The sequence below is a fragment of the Cryptomeria japonica genome, unplaced genomic scaffold, assembly GCF_030272615.1.
Source record: "Cryptomeria japonica unplaced genomic scaffold, Sugi_1.0 HiC_scaffold_14, whole genome shotgun sequence".
NCBI lineage: Eukaryota > Viridiplantae > Streptophyta > Pinopsida > Cupressales > Cupressaceae > Cryptomeria > Cryptomeria japonica.
This window is the reverse complement of record NW_026728836.1, coordinates 1,220,882-1,246,830: the sequence shown is the minus strand read 5'-3', so window position 1 is coordinate 1,246,830 and position 25,949 is coordinate 1,220,882.

The window sequence follows — 25,949 nt, the reverse complement described above, 5'->3', positions numbered from 1 at the left end:
ATCAGCTCCGAATGTACTAGTGTTAGATTGCAATTATCTGCAGTTATCGACTTCATCTAGGTACAGGTTTTTCTTGGTTTTCTAACTCACTAAGCTTGTTGCATCTAAACATAACATAATTGCATCATTACGAGTTTTTAAACCAAGTTCACATGAATATAATTAAATAAACATTAACCGAATAACTATGCTATTTAATCTCCAAATAAAACATCATGGTCAGACTGGTTCGAAAATGATTTCTTCAAGTTTGTTTTTTCCAGAGCCAAGTTACACTATACAGATCAAGGAAATATATACATATAAGGAACCCAATTATAGATAATCCATTCCCAACTTGACAAATTATTTCCTTACGTACATAAAGAAAAGAAAACCAAAATAAAATATTAATTACTATATATTTATTAATTCGTGATTAATAAAATATATATAATTAATAATGAATAACAAAATAACAAATTAAGTATCTAATTAGAAAAATATGCATTAATAATAAAATAGAATTTGAAAATTAATTAATGTATATTTGCCACTTATACAATTAATTAATTACAAAATAATCATAAATTATTAATTAAATGCCATATTTAAACTTCATTAAAAACTTAATTTAAAATTAACATTTAAATAATATTAAACTATTATATATTTTTTTGATAAAAAAAAAATATTAAAAAAAATAATTTTAAAAAAAATAATATAAAGGGGAGAGGGTATCCACGTGGTCCCCCATGTGGCCCCCCCCTTGGTAGCTCAGGCTACCCATGGTAGCGCTGCTACCAAAAGGTAGCAGTCCGCTAGCCTTTTGGTAGCAGCACTACCATTGGTAGCGCTGCTACCAATAGGTAGCAGCCACTACCTTTGGTAGTGACTACCTCTCGCATGGTGGGGGTTTATTCCCTACCACGTGGGTATTATTAAATTTATTTATTATTATTATTATCATTAATATTATTTTTTTAAATTAGTTACTGTAAAAAACAACAATCTCAGAAAACCCAGTCTCAACAAAGACTTAAAAAAAAAATTCTTTCCAGAAAACAATGAGTTTTTCTAAAATTTTGCATTTTACAGAAAACCCAGAACAAGAAAATTTTCTTTCAATCAAACACCATATTGGCAAAATGAGATTGATTTACACATATTTAACACCAAATTTGCCAAATCCCCAAACTAAATTTCAATTTAAAACTTATTTAAGAGGAGATTCATTGGAGTTTTAAACAAAATTTCCTCAAGAATAGCCAAACCCCAAAATTTGGTTTTAATTTTTGAGAACCAATTTATACAAACAAAAATGACATCTGGAGGTTTGATAAGAGAGCAAGGAGAGTTTGAGTCTCCAATTTCAAGGCAACTCTTCCATTTTCCACACAAATAAGGATTATCTACAAACACAAACAAGTTTCTACAAAAACACCAAAAACAATCTTTTTAAAACAAAGAAACCAATGAAATAAACCAGAGGCCTACCTGGTTCAGCAATCCTGGCAAGATTGAAGGAGAGCCCAGTCCTCCAGCTCAAGAAATTCCTTCTCCTCCCAAAACCCCCAAATTTTTCCATCCAAAAACATTTTCCAAAAAAAAATCAACCTCCCATATTTTTCCAAAAAACTAGGTTAAATGGGAGAAGTTTTGACCAAAATTTTTATTTTGGATTTAAAATATTTTTATAAAAATAAATCCCCAAAAATCATTCTTTTAAACTATATCAATAAATTAAACGTGCTTTTCAATTTAAAATTGATTTTCTCATATAACTGAAATTAACCTTTCTATTTCCAAAATGCCAACAAGATTAAATTAATTCTATTTTAATTAAATTTAAATCTTTCTTTTCCAACAACATAAACACAATAAATTTAACATTAAAATTAACCATTAAATTGAACTTGCTACCAACCTGAATTGAGCAATTCAATTAATGATTAATCACATAAAAAGGGAGCCTATTTAATTTAGTCCCCAAAATACTAATGCAAAAACACACATTAAATCAAATTAAAGATTAAGGATTAATTACTCGATTTAACCACACACAAAACACACAACCCAAGAAAGTCAACCAGACAGACGACCTGCATACCCAACCAAAGGGAATACCGATGATGCTCACTTGAGCACAACTATGGTCAAACGAGGATCTTACGACCACTTAATCCAAAATCTAAGGACCAAAGAGGTATACTCAACCCTGCGAATCCAGGTGAAGACGAACCTCGCACCTAGGCGGTACTATACCTGCAATCTCCTGCAACCAAGAGTCACACAAGCATATATATATATATATATATATATATATATATATATATATATATATATATATATATATATATATATATATATATATATATATATATATATATATATTTAATGAAGGTGTTAGCTCGAGATTAATAACAAGAATCAGGAGAACAATTAAACTTACATAAGAATCGATGTGAAAGCACATTAACAGGTATGCACAATAATCATAATATCTTACTACAACATTACATCATGGTAAATCAACCATCCAAGAATGCCACATAAAAAGTCAACCAAGGTCAAACCAGTTTTACAAAGTTGACTAGGGTAGGGGCACTACATAATTAATATTTAAATTGTATTTATTTCATTGGTATAGGAAAGTATTTGAATTGATTTAATTCGTTTTATTTTTAAATTGCAAAAAAAATGAGTTAGGCATTTAAAATTTTATGAAGTACATTTTTGAGAAAAAAATAAATTAGAAATAAAAATAAATAAATAAATTGAAAATTGGAAAAATGGCATAAAGGAAAAGAAACTTAGTTTTATTTTCATTGTTGCATTTTGGGAAAATTGGGTTGTCAAACCCTCTTCTTGAAAATTTTCAAAAATTGGTGGATTGTAATTGTTATGGATTAGATGAGCCTGAAGATTGTATTGGATTGTGAATATCAAGAGGCATTTACATTGTGTTTGGGATTCCACTTCGTCTTTTTGGATAGAATTGGAGAAATCATGATTTTAGCAAAATCAAAATGAGAGGTAAATATTGCTCGTCTCTTTTTGAACTACTTTGGTGTTTGAATGGTATGCTCACCCTTAAGGTAGCATAGGTTCTTTTGTAGATTGAGATTTGAAAAAAAAGAAGAAAAAAATTAGATTATATTAGATTTTAAATGTTTTTCCAATTTAAATTTTGGTGGGTGGTATAATCAAGGAGCATACTAGGGGAGAGGACCCAATAGTTGAATGCATTCTAGTTGTTGTGATAGAAGTTGTTGATTTAATACACATGTTGATTTGATACTCATACTTGTTAATTTAATGTCCAATTTTTTTGACAACATTGCGATAGTTGTGATTTTAAAGTTGTTATTGTTGATGATGACTACCAATAGTTGAATAAAATGTACCATTAGTTGTAAAAAGAATCCAATCATGTGATGTCATGTTAGCTACACAATTATTGGGGCCTCTTTTTCACGACTATTGGTCTCACTTTTTTGGGGGTTGTTTTGGACACCTTGGCAAAAAGCATGCTAATGTGGTATCATATTTGATGATGTGACTTTGAAAGCTTAGTTTTAAGAAGGGGACTTGCCAAGTAAGCTACTGTAAAAAATTGGGAGTAATTTGAAATTTCCATGTAGGATATTGAAAAGCATGTAGTTAGGGTGCACAACTACTGGGTCATCTCCCCTATTATTCTTAACAATTAACTACAACCCTTTCATTATTAAAACTTATTTGACGTGAGTAAGTTATTTGAAATGAATATATGGCTTGTACGGTTTAGTTATTTGAGCCCTATAGCACTATGAAGACCACAATAGAGGATCGACAATTAATATTTGGACACCCACAATACTACTATATGTTGTTGGTTCAAACAAAACAAGTGAGTTTATTTGTTGTTTACTTCTTTAGATTTGACTTGTTTTTTAGTGGTATTTCTCTTCTTAGCTTAATCTTCTTTAGTATTCTATATAATGATTTATTCTATTTAAACATCATTCACTTCAATGATTAAACAACTAAGAGAAATTTTATGTATTATTTAGACTAAAAATGATAAATATTTATCTTGTTTTCTTAACTAAAAAGAAGAAAGGTTTTTTTGTCTGCAATGTGGCAAAAGGAATCATTCGACAGGGAAGTGAGAATTCCCCTCGGGACAAAAGACAAATATGTCTCAAAACTTAGCCAAATCATGCAAGGAAGATGGTCCCAAGGATGTGAGATATCCTCAACAAAATAGGTATAATGCCTTAATTAAATAGAATGAAGGAAATACTTTGGCTTGCACAGAAAATGTTTTGATGGGGGAGAAATAGATAGATAGTGACATGGTGAATGACAATACCATTTTATGTTACAATCCCAATGAGCTTGTTGAGGAGTTGGATGAGGAAATGGTAGAAGATCAACTAGACACCACTGAGGATAGATGCATCTCGCAATCCATGACAAAGGCATCAAGATTTTTGAAATTGGGGCACGAAAAGAAAGGGAAAGGCAAGAAATCACTAAAAAAATTAAGGGAACAAGAAGCCACAAAAAGGAATTATACTAGCATTAAAAAGTTTCTATCAAGTACCAAGGGAGGAGATCCCTCCCTTGGGAAACAATAAAGATCGTCACTTGGAATGTCAAGGGTCTCAGGGCCCCTGACAAGAGATGCCTAGTTAGGCTTCAAATCTAGATAATGTCCACAAATTTTTTCTTTCTTCGGGAAACAAAATTGTTAGGTGAGGGGGGTCAAAAATTCTGGCATACTACAAATGGTGGAATGGGTTCTTTCAATAATCTATTGGATCGGCAAGTGGAATTGGTATCATGTGGAAGGACAAAGAGTTAACTATGGATGTCTTGGTGGTGAATCCTAATTGGATTGCTACCAAAGAATATTCACTCTCTTTAAATGAAAGCTTTATTGCAATTTGTGTATTATTAGAAAAATGCATATATTAATAATAAAAAGAATGTGTAAGACGATGCCTTTCAAAACAAAAAATATTGAAAGAAACAATTTAAGTTTGAATACAACTTAATTTTTTTACTAACTAAATTGATTTTTAATATTAATAAAATAAATAAAATATTTTTAAAAACGATGATAAAATAAATTTGGGAGGTGATGCAAATAGAATCTATTCAGTATTCCTTGGACTCAAAGAATCTATTTTTTATTAGAATGAGAGGGTTTCGCGTGGATTTCATAGGTTGTAGCTATTCTGGCTCCAAAACGACATGCCATGGGATGATGCCGCTCCAAAATCGCATGCCCTCCCATGATGCCATGAGACACATTCTTGGACCCACCAGCGGGATGACGTGGAGGTATGTTGCCATTTTGCGGTTGGCGAAAAGTATTTGCACGCGCCTAAGATTTGTTGGCCACTCTCACGGTCATGACGTCATGAGCAACAATGTCAGGATTTAAAATTGTTTTCAGCGTGCCATTTTTTAAAAAAAATTCTTTCCCACCCAACCATATCAAAAAAGAGCATGATGTATTCATTTTCCCATTTGTGACATGGGAGGTGCAGGTCACGGATTGTTGGAGTAGAGCCATGAAAGTAGGTATGTCATTGAAACATGATTTTTCATGGCCTGGGCGCTGTCTCAGACATCCAGAACAAAAAGACACAAGATAAAATACCATTTATCACATTAAGTCTAACTGCATAGATAGAGGTTTTCAAATCCTTGTGAAGCCGCTCTCAATGAACAAATCAAGTGATGTCCTATTTAGGGTATTTCATTTTCATTTTCTTGTTTCGATTGTCATTTCTTTGGCTATTGGGTTCAGCAACCCAAATGAAATCTATTCCTTTTCATCTAGATGATTTATTGCCGTGTAATTCCATTATGGTAAATGGGTCATGATCTACATTGAGTGATTTATATCGATTATAATTTTTTTTGGTTGCTTTTACTTCTGTATGGTTTAATCTGACACCATTTTGTTTTTGGCAAGTGTACCTAATGACAGTAACAATGAGAAGCAGATTCGCATGATTAAGTAGAATAATAATGGCGGAAGCGTAAGTGGAAGGTTGTAGCTATTCTGGCTCCAAAACCGCACGACACATGATTTTTTTAATTTTTTTTGGTTGTATTTTCATTTAGAAAGGAAATTTTAATTTTATAAATGTACTGGTTTTGGTCTTTTAATGGATGCAAATACCGCTATGCTTCTATTGTTGTAGGTCAAATTTCTTCTATGCCACAATCTGGACATTGTTTAGGAATCATGAAATTCAAGTTCTTGTAAGTTTTTTTTAAAATTAATTATAAGTATCAATTTTTTTTATAGATTCTAACCCATTCATTGTATAATCATGCTTTGCTATTTGCAATGCCAAAGAAGTAGCCATGAATTAAAAACTAGATGGGAGTCAGAAAATATGGGACACAAGTGGATAAAAATGGGAGCAAAGCATATTCAAATATTTAAGCAGAGGGAATAGAAGAGTTTATGTTTTAGATTTACAAATTTAAAAAAAATATTGGTACTGGTGTCTGTAGGATGGAATAGAGGAGACTGAGTAGATACAAAGATGGAGTGCATAGAGAGAAAAGATGATGCACACCTGATTTGTGGGTCAAGGTGTGGTAAGTTTGTTGGATGGAGTGCATATTATGGAGAGGTAAATACAGAGAATGGGTACAGAAAATGGAAGATTTGCTTTTTTCATTTTATATCTAGTGGCATCTTCATTTAAACAACTGTCAAATTTCTTATTTATGTGGGTTGTGTGTGACATGGTTATTATGAGGTCCAACAACACAAAAAAATATTTTTGATATGTTGTATATGATAGGCTTTTAAATGGTGAAAAGTGCTTGCAGGGGTTGAACAGTGAATTCTTGTTGTGATTTTATCTATTTTCTCTTTTTTTTAATGGAAGAATAAATATTGATTGCATAAATGGTTTGAAAAAAGCACATTTGTAGTGGTGACAGGTTATACAATCTTATGTATTTGATGCTTACAGATGAGTATTTGATATTGAAGATTAATTTTTTTTAATTTGATAATAAAAAGTGAATAATGACTCTTGTGTTGTATTTTATGTATCTTTAAGCACAAAGAAATATAGTTGTTCTTTCTAACATTTTCTATAATCTTTTATTACTCATGTAATTGAAATAGTTTAGATTTATTTGTTGTCTATATAATTTGGTCAAGGATAAAAATGTTGGGTAAAATTAGATTTTAGTGGCTAAAAGTTCAAATGAGACATTATATTAATATGGGCATCTCAATAGTTGAAAAATGTTTAAAAGTCATCTTATTTTCAAGAAATTGGATATAAGAAAAAATTTCAATAGTAAGGATTCAAATTACCAAATTAATATTAGTCAATTTATTATGAAGAATTTGAATGGTAATTAAGTTTTTAATAAATAATTGAGAACTATTTGTCCAATATATCTAATATTTGTCTTTGTTGCTCTATTTTATGTAATTTTAATTTTTACCTTTGTTCATTGTTGAATGTAAATTCATCTTAAGTCAAAATTAGTACTTAGGGTATTGGAAAAAAATCCTAGTTTGACAAAAAACCCTCCATAAAAATGGCAATTTAGATATTGAGTCCATAATAAATTTTTAAAATATATAATAGAAATACTAAATGTTAGAACTTTAATGTTAATTATTTTTTAATCATATTTGTAAAATTTAATTAAAAATTTTAAAATTATTTTCTATAAAGCAAATTGAATAATGAATTGAAATCTACCTAACCAAAATTCTACTACCAACTATTTTTTAAAATTTTTTTTTTTTATTTTTAATTAAAAAAGCATATCTAGAATGATTTTAGTTGCCCCAAATTAAATTATGGGTTAATATTGTTGTCTAGCCTTGAGGGTTTGTATTGCATGTTAAAATTTCATCAAATGGTAAGGCTAAACTTGTCATAGTGTAATTGTGAAGAAGAAAAGTTAATTTCTTAATGTCTAACATTTCAACATCATTAGATGATTAAAAATTAGACAACTTCAATTATTTTGTGGGAGAGGATAATAAATTTGAAAATAAGAATATTATATTAAATAAATATGTAAAGATAAAACATGAAAATAATCAATTAGATAGTAAATCGTGAATCCTTCAAAACCTAAAAAGTCATGTTTTGGGGTGTGCAAACTTTTGATACTTGAAAAGGAAGGTTGTGATACCAAACCAATCATTTGAGATGAGCGATAGGAATGTGCACTTGGAGCTAGAATTGCATAGATAATAGATGTTGGGTATGTTGTGAAATGTAGATTAATATAGTGTATTTTGAAACACGTTATGTTTTGAAACACATTCTTTTATAAAATTCCCTATACTTTCCTTATAATATGTGGTAAGGGGTTGCTCTTATTATAATAAGCTTCAAAATAAAGAAAGGGAGAAGGGAAGAAAGGAACGAAGATACCTAGAAAGGTGAGGGAGGGATAAGAGGAGAGATGAAAGAAAAGAGAGAGAGAGAGAGAGAGAGAGAGAGAGAGAGAGAGAGAGAGAGAGAGAGAGAGAGAGAGAGAGAGAGAGAGAGAGAGAGAGAGAGAGAGATTAAGAAGGGATTGAGGGAGAGGTAGACATGGACGGAGTGAAACACCTAGGGAAGGAGGAGATAAAGAGGTGAGGGAAGAGAGAGAAGAGAAGGAGAGATTTTAGAAATAGATAGGTGTAAAGGGGGAGGGAGATAAAGGGGGAGAGAGAGGTAGAGAACTAGAGGGGACAAATAGATAGATGAGAGAACCTAGATGGGGAAAGAGAGATGAGAGACCTAGATGGTGAGATAGAGGATTGAGATAGATAGAGGGGGATAGAGAGAGGTGGGTAATGAGACATGGATGCAGAGGTTGATAGGTGGAGAAGAAGGGAGTGAGAAACCTAGAGAGAGGAGAGAAAGGTGATGACCTAGATAGTAGAGACAAAATACTAGAGGAAGACAAAATAAAAGAGTGTGGGGTAGCAAGATAGATATGGGGGTATGTATAGATGGGGAGATATAGAGGGAGAGGGAAAGAAAGGGAGGGAGATACCTAGAGAGAGGAGGGATGCAGAAGAGGAGAGATATACTAAATCTACTCAAAATATAAACTCAAAAAGTAAATAAGCATATAATGAACTCAGAAAATAAACTTTGTCAAGATCTATTATTTTCAACTCACATTCGTGTTATGCATGCATTTTTCTTTTTTATGCTAAGTTCATCATAACTCGAATCTGGGATATATTACAGTCTTCAAACATGATAGGTTATTGTCAGGATGTTGTATAATATGAAGGTAACCACAAGATAACATTGTAGATTATTGATCGGATTTCATATAACACGAAAGTTATTACAAGATAACATGATTGATTATTGACTATATTACGAAATCCTGTGAACAATCTACCATTTTTTCTTGTAAAAAACCTTCTTGTTATACAAAATATGGTCAATAATCTGTCATGTTATCCTATAGAAACCTTCATGTTATACGAAATCTAGTCAATAATCTGCAATGTTATCTCACGGTTACCTTCATGTTATACGATGGTTGCAGCTAAACTGGCTCCAAAACTGCACATCAATCAAATGAAAAGTCAATAACACGAATTTTTTCAAAAATTATAGATCATTGATCGTGATCAACAGATTTAGTTGTGACTTTGATCGTGATCGAGATCGAGAAAGAGAGACTAAAGAGATGGAGGGAGGGAAGGTGAGAGAGAGAGAGAGAGGGTGAGAGATAGAGGCAAAGAGAGAGACTTAAGAGAGAAAGAATGGGAGAGAGAGGAAGAGAGAGAGAGAGAGAGAGAGAGAGAGAGAGAGAGAAGATTCATGGAACATTGTTTAGGCACATAGCATGTTGATGGAAGATTTGACTAACATAGTGTGTTAGTCGCTTTCGCTGATTTGTGGAGTGTGTGGCCGCTATTTCCTTTTGCCCCGCAAAACAACGAATTTGACTAACATAGTGTGTTAGTAGCTTTCGCTAATTCATGGGTTGTGTGACCACCATTTCATGTTACCTCACAAAATGGCGAATTCAACTAACATGGCACGTTAGTCGCTTTCGCTGATTCACGAACTGCGTGGCCACCATTTCTTTTTGCCATGCAAAACAGCGAATTAGACTAACATGGCATGTTAGTCGATTTTGCTGATTCGCTGACTGCGTGACTGCCATTTCCTTTTGGACTGCGAAACATCGAATTAGACTAACATAGCGTGTTAGTCACTTTCATTGATTCACGGACTGCATGGACACAATTTCCTTTTGCCCTGCGAAACGACAATTTTGACGAACATAGCATGTTAGTCATTTTCTTTGATTCATGGACTGCATGGCTGCCATTTTCTTTTGCCCTACGAAATGACGAATTTGACTAACATGGCATGTTCATAGCTTTCGCTGATTCGCGGGCTGCATGGCTACCATTTCCTTTTGCCCCACAAAATGGTGAATTCGACAAACATGGCATGTTAGTCGCTTTCACTGATTTGTGGATTGCATGGTTGCCATTTCTTTTTGCCCTGCGAAACAACAAATTTGACTAACATAGCGTGTTAGTCGATTTCACTGATTCGCGGACTCCGTGGCTGCCATTTCCTTTTGGACTATGAAATAGCGAATTCGACTATCATAACATGTTAGTCGCTTTCACTGATTCGCGGACTATGTGGCCGCCATTTCCTTTTGCCCCATGAAATAGCGAATTCAACTAACATAGCATGTTAGTTGCTTTTGCTGATTCGCGGACTTACACACTATGTTTGTTGAATTCGCTATTCCGTGGGGCAAAAGGAAGGTTGTGTCTATTGTTGGTGTGTAAAGCCAGAATAGACACGTCCACCAAAACAAAATGGCGGCCATACAGCCTGCGAATCAGCAAAAGTTACTGACACACTATGTTAGTCGAATTTGTTGTTTCGCAGGGCAAAAGTAAATGGTAGCCACGCAGTCCGCGAATCAGTGAAAGTGACTAACACGCTATGTTAGTCGAATCTTCCATCAACATGCTATGTGCCTAAACAATGTTCCATGAATCTTGTCTCTCTTCGATGAAACCTTCTTCGGTTTATTCCTCTAGTCACTCCATCGACCTTCAGAATGAAGTCACTTAATACTTCATCTAATGGTCCCATGACATTTAACTTTCTTTTTGATCGATGTAACTTTCATGGATTGCTTCATCGGGCGTCGACATAGCATATTTTCCTTGCTTCTGATATTTATAGTCTCCCCGATAGATCTGCCCTCTGTGACATTCTACCCAAAATGCATCTTCCTGACAATGTATGTTATCCCAATGAGTCTAACTCCCCTTATTTCTTGGTATCACTTTATTAGAGAGAGTCTCTCCGATAGAGTCGCCTTCTCCATTTAGTGCATCAGGTATCGGGGTAACATAAATTGGGACCTCCCGATAACCCGATGTCACCGCTATGAAGACATCACTCCATTGATTATCAGTAAGAGATCCACCAATAACCCCATCAGGTATCAAGATGATATTTTTTCCTCGTTGCCGATAGTGTATGGTATCCTGATGACTCCGACCTCCTATCATATCATCACCGTAACTTGTCCCGATGGATTTCCACTTAGTCGCACCTTTTCCCACCACTCATGCTTTAGGAAACACCCTCGGCATGAGTTACTCCGATCAACATACTTGTTCCTCCTTAGGCGATCTCATCGGGATTACTTATACAGATAAGCAAAATTTTGTAGTTTTTACAAAAGAAATCCCTCTTTATGGATGCAACTTTTAATAATCATACTGAAGAGTTTCTCCGACACCATTTACCTCTTTGCACATGATCACAACCCTGCTCTGTGCCAACCTTCCAAAAATTACTCTTGCAATGAGACTAATTGTGAAGATGAGGATTGCCAGAATGCCATCATACTCAACACTTCCCTTGAATATGCCTCCCTCTCTCTCCCATTCTTTCTCTCTTAAGTCTCTCTCCCTCCCTCCCTCTATCTCTCTATCTCTTTCTATCCATATCTCTCTACCTCTATCTCACTATCTCTCTCTTATTCACTCCATCTCTCCTACTCAAAATTCCTCTCCATATCCCTCTCTATCTCTCTATATCCCCCTCTATCTATATCACTCTTTCCCCCCTCTATCTATTATATCTCCCTCTCACTCCCCTCCATTTTTATCTCTTTCCATTCATATCTTTCTCTACCTCTATCTCCCTCTCTATATATTGGGCTATAATTCCCTCTCCCTCCTCTATGTTTATCTCCCTTCTCTCTATCCCTCTTTATATCCCCCCACTCTATCTTTCCCCATCTCTCACTCTCTCACTCTCTCTATCCCTTACCTATATCGGGTGGGTGGGAATCAGTGCCATTAATCAGCCTGCTTTCATAAGGTTCCGCTACAATTCCCACCCAACTATAGTCCCTCGTTATTCTATCGGGCTGATGCCATTACTCGAATCTAGTCTCACAACGACACGAATGTTGATTGGGGGGCTAGCAATGACATGAGTGCAAGCCGAGTCCCTACAATTTGATTCTAGCAGGTTAATTAATTGACTGGGCTGCCCCTACTATTCTAAAGGGCTAGCAAGCTGATTAATTACTACCATTCTATAGGTCTTGTAAAGAGTTGATTCCTTGAGAATAGTAGGGACTTGAATGAACTGATTCACGTTACTCTAGCAGGCGTACATTAATGGCATGGTAGATGAATTGGTGAGTGAATTCGAGCTCATCCCCTACCATTCTAGTTGGGGTCACATTTTGATTAGCATCTATAGATGGTAGGGGCTCAGGATTCAAAGTAGGGGAACTTAGGAAGGATACGAGCAGCTCCAAATGCACCTAATAGAGGAGGAGAGTGAGATAGGGAGATAGAGATTAAGAGGGAGAGACAAGAGATAAATGAGAGAAAGAGAGATGGGGAGAGAGAGGGGGGGGAGACAAAGATAGAGAAAACATAATATTGATGATTCAACACCTCGAGGTCAACATAATTTGTATTCTGATGATGTTTCAAAATCATTATTGAGTTATTATAGATGTATCTTCTTCTTCATCAATAACATACAAAGGTAGCTCATTAAACAAAACAAGCATTATTTCATCATCTTGCTCCATATAACTAGGTAACTCATTAAACAAAACAATCAAAAACTTGTTATCAACACTTTTTCCTTTCTCTTTAACCTATTGTTCTATATCATTATACATATCTTTTTATTGCAATAAATTTTATTTTTCTATTTCTACATCATTTGCAGGTGTATTGACAAAAGATAACTTTGTTTCTACCTCAAAAAAGTCTCTCTTTTGTTCAACAAAATAGCTCTTTTGATATATAATAGGACCTCTTGGACAAAGGCAGATGATGCTAGGGCATGAAAGTTGATTTACAAAAGGACTTTGATAAGATTTGGGGATTCCTTGAGGTGGAGACATCTCTTTAAAGGGTTTCTCTTGGGGAATGATGACTTAGTTTTCTACATACATATAACATCTTGCATGCATTGAAAGCTTCTAAAACTTGGGATTTCAACTTTAGAAGACTCACTTGAAGGTTGAATATGCTTAGCTTGCCTAAAACATTTAAATTTGTACTTACGAACCTCTTCTTTCATAAGATGATCTATTGTAGTTGAGGGAGCTTGTTTGAGGATAGGAATTGAAAGAGCCAATTAAGTCTCCAGCCTCTAAAATTGAGCAAGAAAAACCTTCATCTACTTCTCCTTGGTTTTTATCTCACTGCAAGATATTCTTCATACTGCTTCGTTTGATCCTCTAAATCTTTCTCATGATGATAGGCTTGATAATCCCACTCATTCCGTTCCAAATCAAATTCCCTTAATAAGTACACTTATATTCAAGTTCCCAAGGGGTTTGAGCAAGGACGGGTGGGTGGCAAGCATATTGAATATGCTAATAGCTTGTTGTAGAAAGTTTGTTTGGAATAAAACTAGCAGTGTTTTGGGTCTAATATAGATAATAAGGTGTAGGAATATCACTGTCATGAAATAGGGTTTGATAAGACAAACTCTTATGAAGTATACACATATTTATTCATTCAAAGAGCCAGAAAATTAAAATAAAATAGATTTGCTTTGAAACATAGCAACACTTGGAATATTGAACCAATAGATTTGAACTCAGAGTCACTAGGCATGTGAAGATATTGCCTCAAAAGGAAGATATCATTGATATAAATACCAATATCAACAATGTATGGAAAATCCTTGGACTGAAACAATCCAAACTATCCCACTTAGTGTGCCAAAAGTAGTTGTTACTAAGGATTGTGCCCAAATTCTAAGATATAAAACTTAGTAATCTTGCACAACATGGGGAGTTTCTCAAGGTATGAGTGACCTAGAACAAGGATCAACCTCCATATTATGGGATACTTCCCTTGGAAAACCTATGACAAAAAAATTGTAAGGTTGAAACTTCAAGGAGGCCATGATTGCACGGCAAACACGTCCACTCAAATTTAAAGTCAGTCGTCAGAGCAAAGACAGAAAAAAATGGAATCAACTGGACAACTTTTGGCGCGTGAACATATTTTAGTCTTGCACGCTGGAGAAAATACAAGGAAAATACCAAGGTGAAAAGCTATCAGGAAAGAAAATGTCACTTCAAATATGGAAATTGCCCCGAAAAAGAAACGTCACTTCGAAGATGCCACTAAATTCAAATATGACACAATTGCACGGTAGACACGTCCTTTCAATTTTAATTTCCTGGGAAAGTAATTATAGCGTATAAATTTTAGTCTTGCAGGGTGAAGAAAATACAAGAGAAGTACAAAGGTGGAAACTCCCAAGGAAAGAGAAATGTGACTTCCAGGAGGCCACTAAATATGGAACAACGTAGAAATTTTGGCGGTCTACGTAACATATTTAAGTCTTGCACGGTGGAGAACGTTTTAAAGTCCTTTGGCGCTTGGAATTTTGACCTGGACTACCGTCATTTTGGAGTAATTTCTACGATATTTTGACCTGGACTACCGTCACTTCATCTGTATAATTTTGAATGAATAACATACTGTCATCTACAAAATGAGAATTTAGAGTTGTAACATTGTTTGGAAGAGATATTCCTTGAATAAGTCTATTTGATAGAGTGTGTTGAAACATATAACCAAGTGCATTAGTCATAAGGACATACAAATAAGGAGCAAGGCGACAAACTTATCAAATGGATTTTTGCAAGGGAAATGAAGGAGAGAGCACACCATTGACAACAACTCTAGCAGATGCATCCATGAATAACATATAGATTTGTTCACATAATTTAGGTCCAAATCCAATCCATTTAAGCATTTTAAGGATGAATGGCCAGTAGAAACATTTATAAGCTTTGTCAAAGTCAAGCTTAATAATTAGTTTATCTTAAGCAGATTGTTGGGATTCAGTTATTTCCCATGCAAGAACCAAATTGTCTAAGATAAATCTTCCTCCCAAGAAACTACTTTTCTTTGGATACAATCATTTGACAAATGCATTTAATTATTTGCACAAGAGCCTTATCTATAATTTTGTATGAAGTATTAAGGAGGGCAATTGGCCGCCATCCATTGATAGTGTCCTCCTCTTTGCAAAAGCTAGCATTTGCCTAAACTAGCAAGTAGGGGCTTAAAGTATCTTAAGGTCAAACCTAGCCCAATCATACTTTCGAGGGATTTAAATCTTGATGGATGGTATAATCGAGGAGCATATGATTATTCTTAGCAACTAAATTGCAACACTTTCATTATTAAAAGTTATTTGACGTGAGTAAGCTCTTTCAAATGAATATATTCCTTCCATCATTAGTTATTTGAGCCCCTATAGTGCTATGAACACCATGATAGAGGATCAATAATTAATATGAAGGCACCCACAATATCACCATATCTTGCTAGTGCAAACAAGATAAGTGAGTTTGTTTATTGTTTACTATTTCACGTTTGACTTGTTTTTGGATGGCGCTTCTTTTCTTAGCTTAATCTCTTTACTATTTTATATAATATTTTATTCTACTTAGACATCATTCACTTCAATTGTTACACAATCCATAGCAATTTAATTTATCCTTTACACCAAAAATGATAAATATTTATCCTATTTTATTAGTAATTTTTTTAGTTAAAAAATTAAATATATTAATAATAAAAAGAATGTATAAAGATAGACCTTATAATACAAAAATCTTGAAAGAAATAGCTAAAATGTGAAAGAAGCAATTTAAACTTGAATACAAGTTAAATTTTATTAAGGTAACTAATTTTTTATATTAAACTAAATAATATTTTAGGAAACCATAAAATTACTATGGACTACCATTTATGTCTTAATAAATAAGAGGACACATGATAAAATAAATTTGGAAGTTGATCAATGAGAATTTATTCAATAGGTATTCCATTTCAAATGATTTTAGGGAATTTTACCCTAATTTTGTCCCTCTACGAAATTCAGATGAAACTACTCTGAAAGAGAACCGTCACTTTGAGGAGGCTATTAATTGTAATATGACACAATTGTACACAAAAACGACCACCTAGTCAGTTGTATATCCTGCAAAATAATAATAACCATTCATAGCAAAGAGAGAAAAATATGGAATCACCTTGGAGCTTTTGGCACATGTATATATTTTTGTCTTGCACGATGGAGAAAATACGAGAGAAATACAAAGGTGGAAGCTCCCTTAAAAGAATGAATGAATGAAATAATTTTAATCATTTCCATGAGACCCAATGGTCTAAGGGACCAAGATGTGCCAAATTATCCCGATTTCAAGATCTTTTCCATGTTGGTCCTTCTCTTATGAATCTTGAGTAAGAGACTTGTTGTTTTGTGAAGCCTTGTCTCTTCAAAAAGCTCATTAAAACTATCTACCTTTAATTCATTATCAAACTGGCTATGAATATCTTCATACATTGCACACTCCTTGATTAAATACAACTCACTTGCTACAAAAAATGCACATCCTTTTTTTCCCAATCTTCTTTGGGCACCTTCCATGTACCCATATCACATCTCAAATCATGAGATCCAGTCATTAACTGTACAATTAGAATTTTGGTCTTTCCATTAATCACAAATATCAAGTAAAATTTTTCACCATCCTCCTAAGTAGGATTGAATTATTTAATACAGTACACATTTTTCCCGCCTAGCTACTTTGTCCACATGGCATTCCTAAATTTCTCTAACACAAACTTTTTTATCTCCTCTTTGTTGCTAGGATAATCATGTAAATATATGTCCCACTTGTTATTTTATTTCTTCCATCTTTTTCCTAACCAATAAAACTGAGAGGGAGGGGGTGGGGGGGGTGAATCAGTGTTATACCGAAATGGTAAATTTTAGCCTTAACAAAATATTTCATACACCAACTGGTATACCAGTATAAATAGAATTGAAAGAAGTAAATCAACCAATAAGCCAAACATATAAATGAGAATCATAACACACAAATTTATACGTGGAAAACCTCAATGAGGAAAAACCAAGGTGGGATTTGTGACCCACAATATCAATTCACTACCAATATGAAGAGATATTACAATATATTATGGGCTTGCACTTGCAGGAAGGCTTATAGCCTAGAGCACACTGCTTAATCACAATAGGAGCCTCATTGACTACATAAAAATCCAGACAACAATCCAGAGAAGTGAGAACTGCTAAGATAGCATCTTCTATGCCAGAATACAGTTTCGGTTTAAGTTATGTTTGTTTCGGTAAAAACCCTAAACCTTTGTACTGGGATAACCCTTACAATAAATTCCTCACATAAATAGTCTCTCTAATATATTTCGCATCATATCACATTTACATATGCATTACATTATATCCCTATAATATTCTTCTTATTTAAAATGATCTAATCAATCTGCCCTATATACCCTATACAAATTTATGCCTTATGTCAGCTTACAAGGATATATACAATATCATATTACATGTTGGCCATATAACATAAATAAATAAACATTAAAATAAGCTGCCTATGCCAGACCCAAGATAAGTCGACCTCCAATACTAATAACCTTAACTATACCATGTTAGCCTACATTGTCAGTGACCAGAGAAATCTTCTATCCTGTCGGTGTTGGTGTCGGTGCTGATGTAGAGTTTGTGAAGTGCCTACCAATACACCATATGAAGTTTGAACCCAAAATCATGTTGCCATCAATGACAACATAATTAAACCTAACCAAAGGAGTGTCAATTGCCAACAATCTCCCCCTTTGGCATTGATGGCAACACTCATGTGAAAAATGGTCATGGTTTCAACCGTCGGTTTCATCCTACCCTGCTCCCCCTGAGCTGAATATGACAAGTACTTCAATACTCCAAATTCTCTGTAACTCCCCCTAACGTATGCAACTCTTCATTCTTTTTCACATGTATACTACTCCCCCTTTAACATCAATGCCCAAAAAAAATATGTCAAAGAATAAGTACTGTACACTAAATACCTCCAAAAATGTCTTATCGGAGCTTGACTAGTTTCAAGATTTTCGAAGAAGATTTCTCCAATAATTCCATATAAGTATCCCATCCAGTTTTGAATGTGTCGGAGATAGATACAAGTCCACTCAGTAAATATGCAAGTGATTCTTTCTCATTAACTTATGCAGGTGTGGGATTTCTCAGCATATCCATGCATTCCTTCTTATGTACACAGAGTGAATCCAATCTTGGACTCACCAAACCTCTGAGACTTCTGGCTCTCCGAATGATCTTATCTCTTTCCTTTTCAAGAGCATAAATTTGGTTCTCCAAAGTCAAAATTTGTCCATCAATAGATGTTGTCAGTGAAATTAGTCCATCAAAAGAGTTAGCAATACTAGCAATCTTCTCCTGTATCTCTTTTATCTTTTTATCTACATTTGTTGTAAGTATCTCAGTATTGCAACATACCCTGTATATATTAGTACATTGTTTCAAAGAATTTTCTATCAAAATTAGCTTCTCCTCAATCTTTTTCTTCTCTCTCTCAATGATCTGATCAAAAGCAGCTCTCTTAGCCAAAGTGAATTTTTCAAGTGCTTGTCGATTAGAGATCTGTTGTAAGGATTGTAAAACATACTAGATTATGAGGTTTAACAATCTTGGGCAAATATCTGACAGCCTGTGTCGAATTGATCTTCACTATGCAATCAAAGTTTACATGACACATCCTCTTATGTCATAACCAGTTTTCATCAATCTGAGCAATCAAACAAGAATTTTCAGAGTTCAAATGAAAGATATTTTCTTTGGTCTGTGTTCCAAAAGAAATTTCCAATCTAGATCTATTGATGATCTTGCATTTTCCATTCTTGAATTGCAAATGAAATCCTCTATCCACCATCTGACCTACACTTAAAAGATTATGCTTTAAGCCTTCAACATAATAAATATTATCAATATTAGTCTTACCATTCAATGATATTGATCCTTTGCCTTTGATCCTACATGCCTTGTTGTCTCCAAATCTGACTAGTCTGCCATCAAATTATTGCAGTGTTAGAAATTTTATCTTGTCGCCAGTCATGTGATGTGAGAATCCACTATCTATAACCCATTCATCCTTTTCTTCCATTTTAGTAGCGAAAGCCTTCTCCTTAGTTTGAGTTTCTTCAATGATAGGTTTCGGAGAATCATCCTTGATAGAAATAAAGACCCAATCTTTACCTAAGCTTCCATTATCGGTTCCATTTATAGGTTCATCATCACCATCATCACCAACATAATAACATGATTTATCCTTATTCCTTCTAAATCTAGGTCTCCTTCGATATTTCGGATTAGGCTTATAACTCCTCACAAATCTTTCATGATTTCTAGCAGCTCTTTCAAGACATCTAGAAGCAAAATGACCAATCTTATTGCATGAAAAACATTTAAAAGGGACTTTTCCTTTATACTTACTTCCAACCAATCCTTTAGGAATTCATTATAAGAAATCAGGGCTTCCAACTCTTCAAGTTCTCTGTCTTCCCTTTCAATGTCCTCCAAGTATTTAGCATACAACTTCTTCCAATCTATCTTCTTCTTACCAAAGGCAGATGCTTTAAATGCAATTTCAATTTTAGTAGCACTTCGATCTCCAAGTTCCTCAAGCTCAAGAGCAGTAAATTTCCAAAGTAATGTACCTCTAGTAAAAGGGGTACTTGACATTATCTGAAGTTCATTAATTACAATAGCCTTCATCTTGTAAGTCAGAAGTAGAACTCTCAAAATCTTTGACACAACCTCATCCTCACTAACTGATTCGCCAAAACATTTGATTCCCATGACAATTTCATTTACTCTATCCATGAAAGAACTAATCTTCTCATCTTCTTCCATCTTCAAAGTTTCATATCTTACCCGGAAACCTTCAAATTTTTCATTCTTTATTGCTTGGTCACCTTCATAAAGAGTTTCACGATTCAACCAGATCTTCTTTGCATTCTCTAACTCTATGACATTCAATAGATTTTCATCATATAGGGCACTCAACAATGCTTCTTTCGCTCTAACATCATTTTAAGCTCTCTTTTGTTCATCAACAGGCGTCGGTATTCCATAATTAGGATTATGAGGTATATACCCTTTCTCTACTATCTCCCAAAGTTTAGCTCCAAGACATCTCAGATGAATCCTTATTCACTCCTTCCATATTTTATAATTTGTACCATCAAATCTAAGACTCACCTTTCGATAGGGATTGAATGTAGAACTTGATGCTAATGTCACCGATCTCCTCAAGCGGTTAAGCTTCTGCAGAGAGGACCTTTCTCTGATACCAATTGTTGGAATGATCCGATACTGGGAGAAAACTAAGAGGGGGGTGAATTATTTTTCTCACAAGTATAGTAGTTAATGCAAATTATAAGATTAATACCAGAGCACAACACAATGAAAGATAAAGCATGAAAGCACAATACACATGACACTAATATTTTTGACATGGAAAACCCGGTAAAGGGAAAAACCACGGTAGGAAACCCTACCCACAATCAGATAATACTTCTGCAACAGTATGTGAAATAATTACAATGGGGATTGCACTTGCAATCAGGACAACAACCTAGAGCTCACTGCTCATCACAAAGAGAGAAATCTCACTGACTTATAAAGCATCGGACTAAAATCCAAAAAAAATGAACTCTGAAAGTAGCATGTACTAATACTTGATACAGTTTCGGTTAAGCATAAATGTCTGCCTTGCAACAAAAAAACCTTTTGATCCCTTCGCTTAAAGATATAACTTTATTCACACATAAGCCTTTCTCTGACAATGCAGACATAACCATCAATACCAAAAAATATCGATACCAAAATTACATGAATAAGTCACCTATAAATATAGATCATCAACCTTATTGAGGTCGACTAAACCCTAAACCCAAAAACCCATCATTACAAAAATTACATCACACGATACCTTCAGACCAATATTATGATTTACATTACATAGCATGGACCTAATTCAAATTCTCAAACTATTTTATTTGCAAAAATTCCGCTAAGACCAAAATCCAACATGTTTCACCAACCGGTAGAAACCCTCAGTGCAATAATACAAAAAGTCTAACCGGATCCAAATAGAAATATCGTAACAACATGCTACCCAATGCAAAGTCACCAAATAGTTAAGATACGATCAAGAAGTACCTTCAACATGATAAAAAACAATTTCATAAGTCGAGCCAAAATTATCTAACCAAATCATTAAATATCGCTAATCGGTAAAGCTAACTGGTACCAAGAAATATTAACTGAGAACATAAGCGATAGCTACCAGAGCACCAAATCATGAACCAATAGAATATGGCAAGCATATAACCATCCTAAATAAGCATCGAAAACTAAATCCAAGGATCTGATCATACCGAATCAGAATCAAAGCCAAAACCAAGATGAACACCAAGTCTAACCAGGATAGGTCCAACCAGGATAGCAAAACCATATCCAACCGGGATACACTGTTGACATCAATGACAACACTTAACCAAATCTAGCATATGCCAACAACCCAAGGATATGGAGAAAGAATAGAGATAGGGAGATACAGGAGGGGAGGGAGGAAGAATAATGATAGGGAGAGAGACTTGAGAGAGAGGGAGACAAACTTGAGAGAAAGAGAAATGGAATGAGAGGGAGGGAGGGAGGGAGAGAGAGAGAGAGAGAGAGAGAGAGAGAGAGAGAGAGAGAGAGAGAGAGAGAGAGAGAGGGAAATAAAGAGAGACTTGAGAGAGTAAGAGAAATGGAGGGGGATGGGGAGGGAGAGGGAGATAATGAGAGAGAGACACTTAAGAGAGGGGGAGAGAGTAAGAGATGGAGATGCGAGAGGGAGAGAAAGAGAGACCCCAAGTGAAAGACGAAAAGAGAGGGATATACCAGAGAGAGAGAGTGGGTGAGGGAGATGGTAAAGAGAGGGAGAGATACCTAAGAGGGAAGGAAGTAAAGAGGGATAGACCTAAGAGAGAGAGGGGCAAGGGTTAAGGAAGAGAGAGGGAGAATGCAAGGAAGAGACCAGGGAGATAATGTTGATATGAGCATGCTGATTACTGAAATTTAACTATGTCTGAAATTTATATGAATACTCTAAAAACTAGAATCTACATTATATCTCCTAGAGATCTAGAACCACTCTCAAACATCTTGACAATATATACATAAAATATAACTAAAAGTATAAGAAAGGAAAAAGACAAATAAAACTGTGAAGGAAAAAGACAAAAACATGTTATATTTTATGTATATATTGGAGAGAGAAATATTTGTGCAAGTTCAAAGATGAAAAATTGCATGGAATATATTTGGCATGCCCCAAATATGGCATGTGACAAATAAGGCTTGCACCAAATGTATTTTCAATTTTGTCTCCATTTCGTGCACACCAAATGTGTCTCCTTGGGAAACACCACTTGCCTAATGCTTGGATTTGCCTAGGGCATCCAACCCAATGGGTTGGACACCCTTCTTAGGCCTTAGACATGTTTTCCAACAAATATTAAAAAATTTCTTTTTTGTTCGTGCTCTCCATTAGGTTTGCACATGTTTCAATGTGATAAAAAAACACCATAAAATCGTCAAGCTCTCTCTTAGCTATCCAACCATATAGTTCTTTTCCAATTTTGATAATGTTAAGGTCTTCATCCATAATTTCTTTTGTTAGTGTGTTCAATTTTTGTCAAAAACCAACATGACATATTTTGGCCATAGATTTTTAATTGTTTATCCAATTTTGAAAAAAATTACATTTTTAGAAACTAGATTCCATTCTACACAATTTAAAAAATAAAATCTGATTTTTGATTAGTTTTCATAAATTTTTGGGGGGAGCATGCTCAAATTTATGTGTTCTAGGATGTGTCCACTTTGGAAATCCATAAAAATTCAAATATTCATTAAAAAATAACTTGAAAAATCTAGCATAAACTTCAATGTGTTAGCTACTTTCTCACCACAGTGATTTGCAAAATTATAAAAAAAAAGTTGACTTTTTAGGGGCACCACATTTCATGCTATGTTATTTTTTTGTTGAAAAAACAGGAGCAATATATGCAGTGCCCCTTTTTGAAACCCTTAATCTCTCCCGTTTTCAAAACAAATTAGTAGTTTAGAAAGTAGATTCGGAGCACCTACAACTTTTGTTCTTGTTGCATTTTCAAATTTTGAGTGTACCTATCTTCAATTTCTCATTGAAGTTCAGACTTTGATGATTTCAGATAAAAAAAAGTGGCATCTTAAGACCCCTTTTTGGTACCCCATCTTTGTACACTTACCCTTGACATGTGTGAGTAGGGGATCTAAATACACCTACCATGGATCATGGATACACATGAAAATGACCTAGGATTGCAAGGTTAATGTCATCTTATATAATACATTTTGAGATTTAATAATAGACGAGAATATTGTTCTAAGGAATTTAATAAATTTTGTAAGAATACAATTGCTAAATTGTCCTCAATTAGATTTATTTTAATCATAGTTGCTATGTATAATACTAAAATAGAGAAAGTGGATATTAAAACTAATATTTTGCATGGGAACCTACAAGAGGAAATTTATATATGTAACCTAAAGGTTTCTAAGTAGAAGAAAGGACCACTTGATTTGCAAATAATGATTTATTTATAGTTTAAAACAATCATCCTAAATCTCGTATCAAAAGTTTGACTTTTTTTGTGTTGAAGTTGAATTTTTTAAGAAGCAAGCAATTACACTATATTTACATTAGATGTACTGATGATCATATACTAATTATTACCTTATATGTGGATATCATATTATTTTTCAATAACAAGAAGGGTATTAAATTAGAGCTAAGAAATCATATTTTAAATCCTTTCAAGATGAAATATCTAGGGACAACGAGATATATATTGTGTATGAAAATTAAGAGGAATCATGAGCAAAACAATCTTTGGTTGTCTTAGAATAAATATATGAATATTATTTTATAAAATTTTAATATGTAGGATGTAAGCTAATTAAAATTCCTTTCCTATTTTGCACTCATATTACTTTAGATATGCATATGAAATACAAGGATGATTTAGGGTGAACTCACAATACTGGTTCCCACTTTTTGACCAACTTTGACACTTAGATGAACATTTTGCAAAAAACCTTCACTTTCCAACACCTATAACTTTTAAATCGTTAAGAATTTGAAGATGATGTAAACTAGTGATTTGTAACATCCTTTTTGTAGATTCTAAATATATTTTTTTCAAATTTTTTTGAATAAAATTTTATTGATTTTTCCATCTCCCTCAAAAGTAGATTTTTACAGGAAACAACATTTTTTAAGAGTGTTGTGCATCCCGAAACGTATTAATTTTTTTCTATAAATGATAAAAACTTATCTCTTTTAAATTTTGGTTTGTAACATCAATACCTAGGGCATGCAGTTGGTTTGATAGTGATATGTTGAATATTTTTTATTTTATTAAGTTTTGAAGTCCGACTAATTATAATTTAGATATAGGTGTACGTTTGAACACATAACTTGCTCTATATATATCAAAATTGAGTTTTATTTTTTTTGTTAGAAAGAAGACATCAATACCTAGGGCATAGATATTTTTCAGAATTTTTTTGAATTAGTTTGCTATTTTTCCCAATGCATTGAACAAAGAAGTTCATGTTCGGTGAAAAACCTACATTCATTAAAAATAAAATAAAAATATATTAATAAACTTAAATATATTAAAAATTATACTATTTGGAAAGCTTATAATAAGGACTAAATCCTCAAGAAAATAAAACTTCTAAATGAATTCGTTTGACCCCTCAAAAGCTAATGTAAAGTTGGTTTTTTATCAGCATTTGATAGATGCAAAGGAGACTCCATTGCAAGTATGATTTAGAAGTAGAGAGGTTCTATCCAAGAAATTTTGATCTAAGAGCCTTTGATCTAACTCTCTTCAATTAATTACTTCAAATGGGACCTCTTAAAGCTTAAATAATTATATTTTCCAAAAAATGTATGATTTCAGCAAAAATCAGGATGTACCAAAAAGTGGGAACCAGCTTTGTGAGTTCACCCTTTATATTATGTCTAATGTGTCAAATAATAGTGTTCTTAGTAGCCTCGTGTTTGGATTGTTTTGAACTAGCTATATATTGCCCAAGCAGTGGGATTATTAAGTATGTTTGTATCTAATATTGGTACAAAGCATTAGAACAATGTGAAGAGGGTACTTATTTATTTGACTTATTATATTATCGATAATATAGATAATATTGGACATGTAGGGCTTGAGTAATGTAGACTAGGCTAGTGATTTAGATAGTTGGAAGTTGAGTAATGGTTATGTTTTACACTTTATTTGTTGGTATAATGAGTTGGATGAATAAGAGGTAGCTCATTATTTCTCTATCCACCATTGATGTTGCGTGTATAGGTGCTACCCATGTCTCTAAAGAGGTATTTATTTGCATAAGTTATGTGTAGGTATTAATTTTCATTGTAGGAAAATTTATATTAGTTGTGAAAAT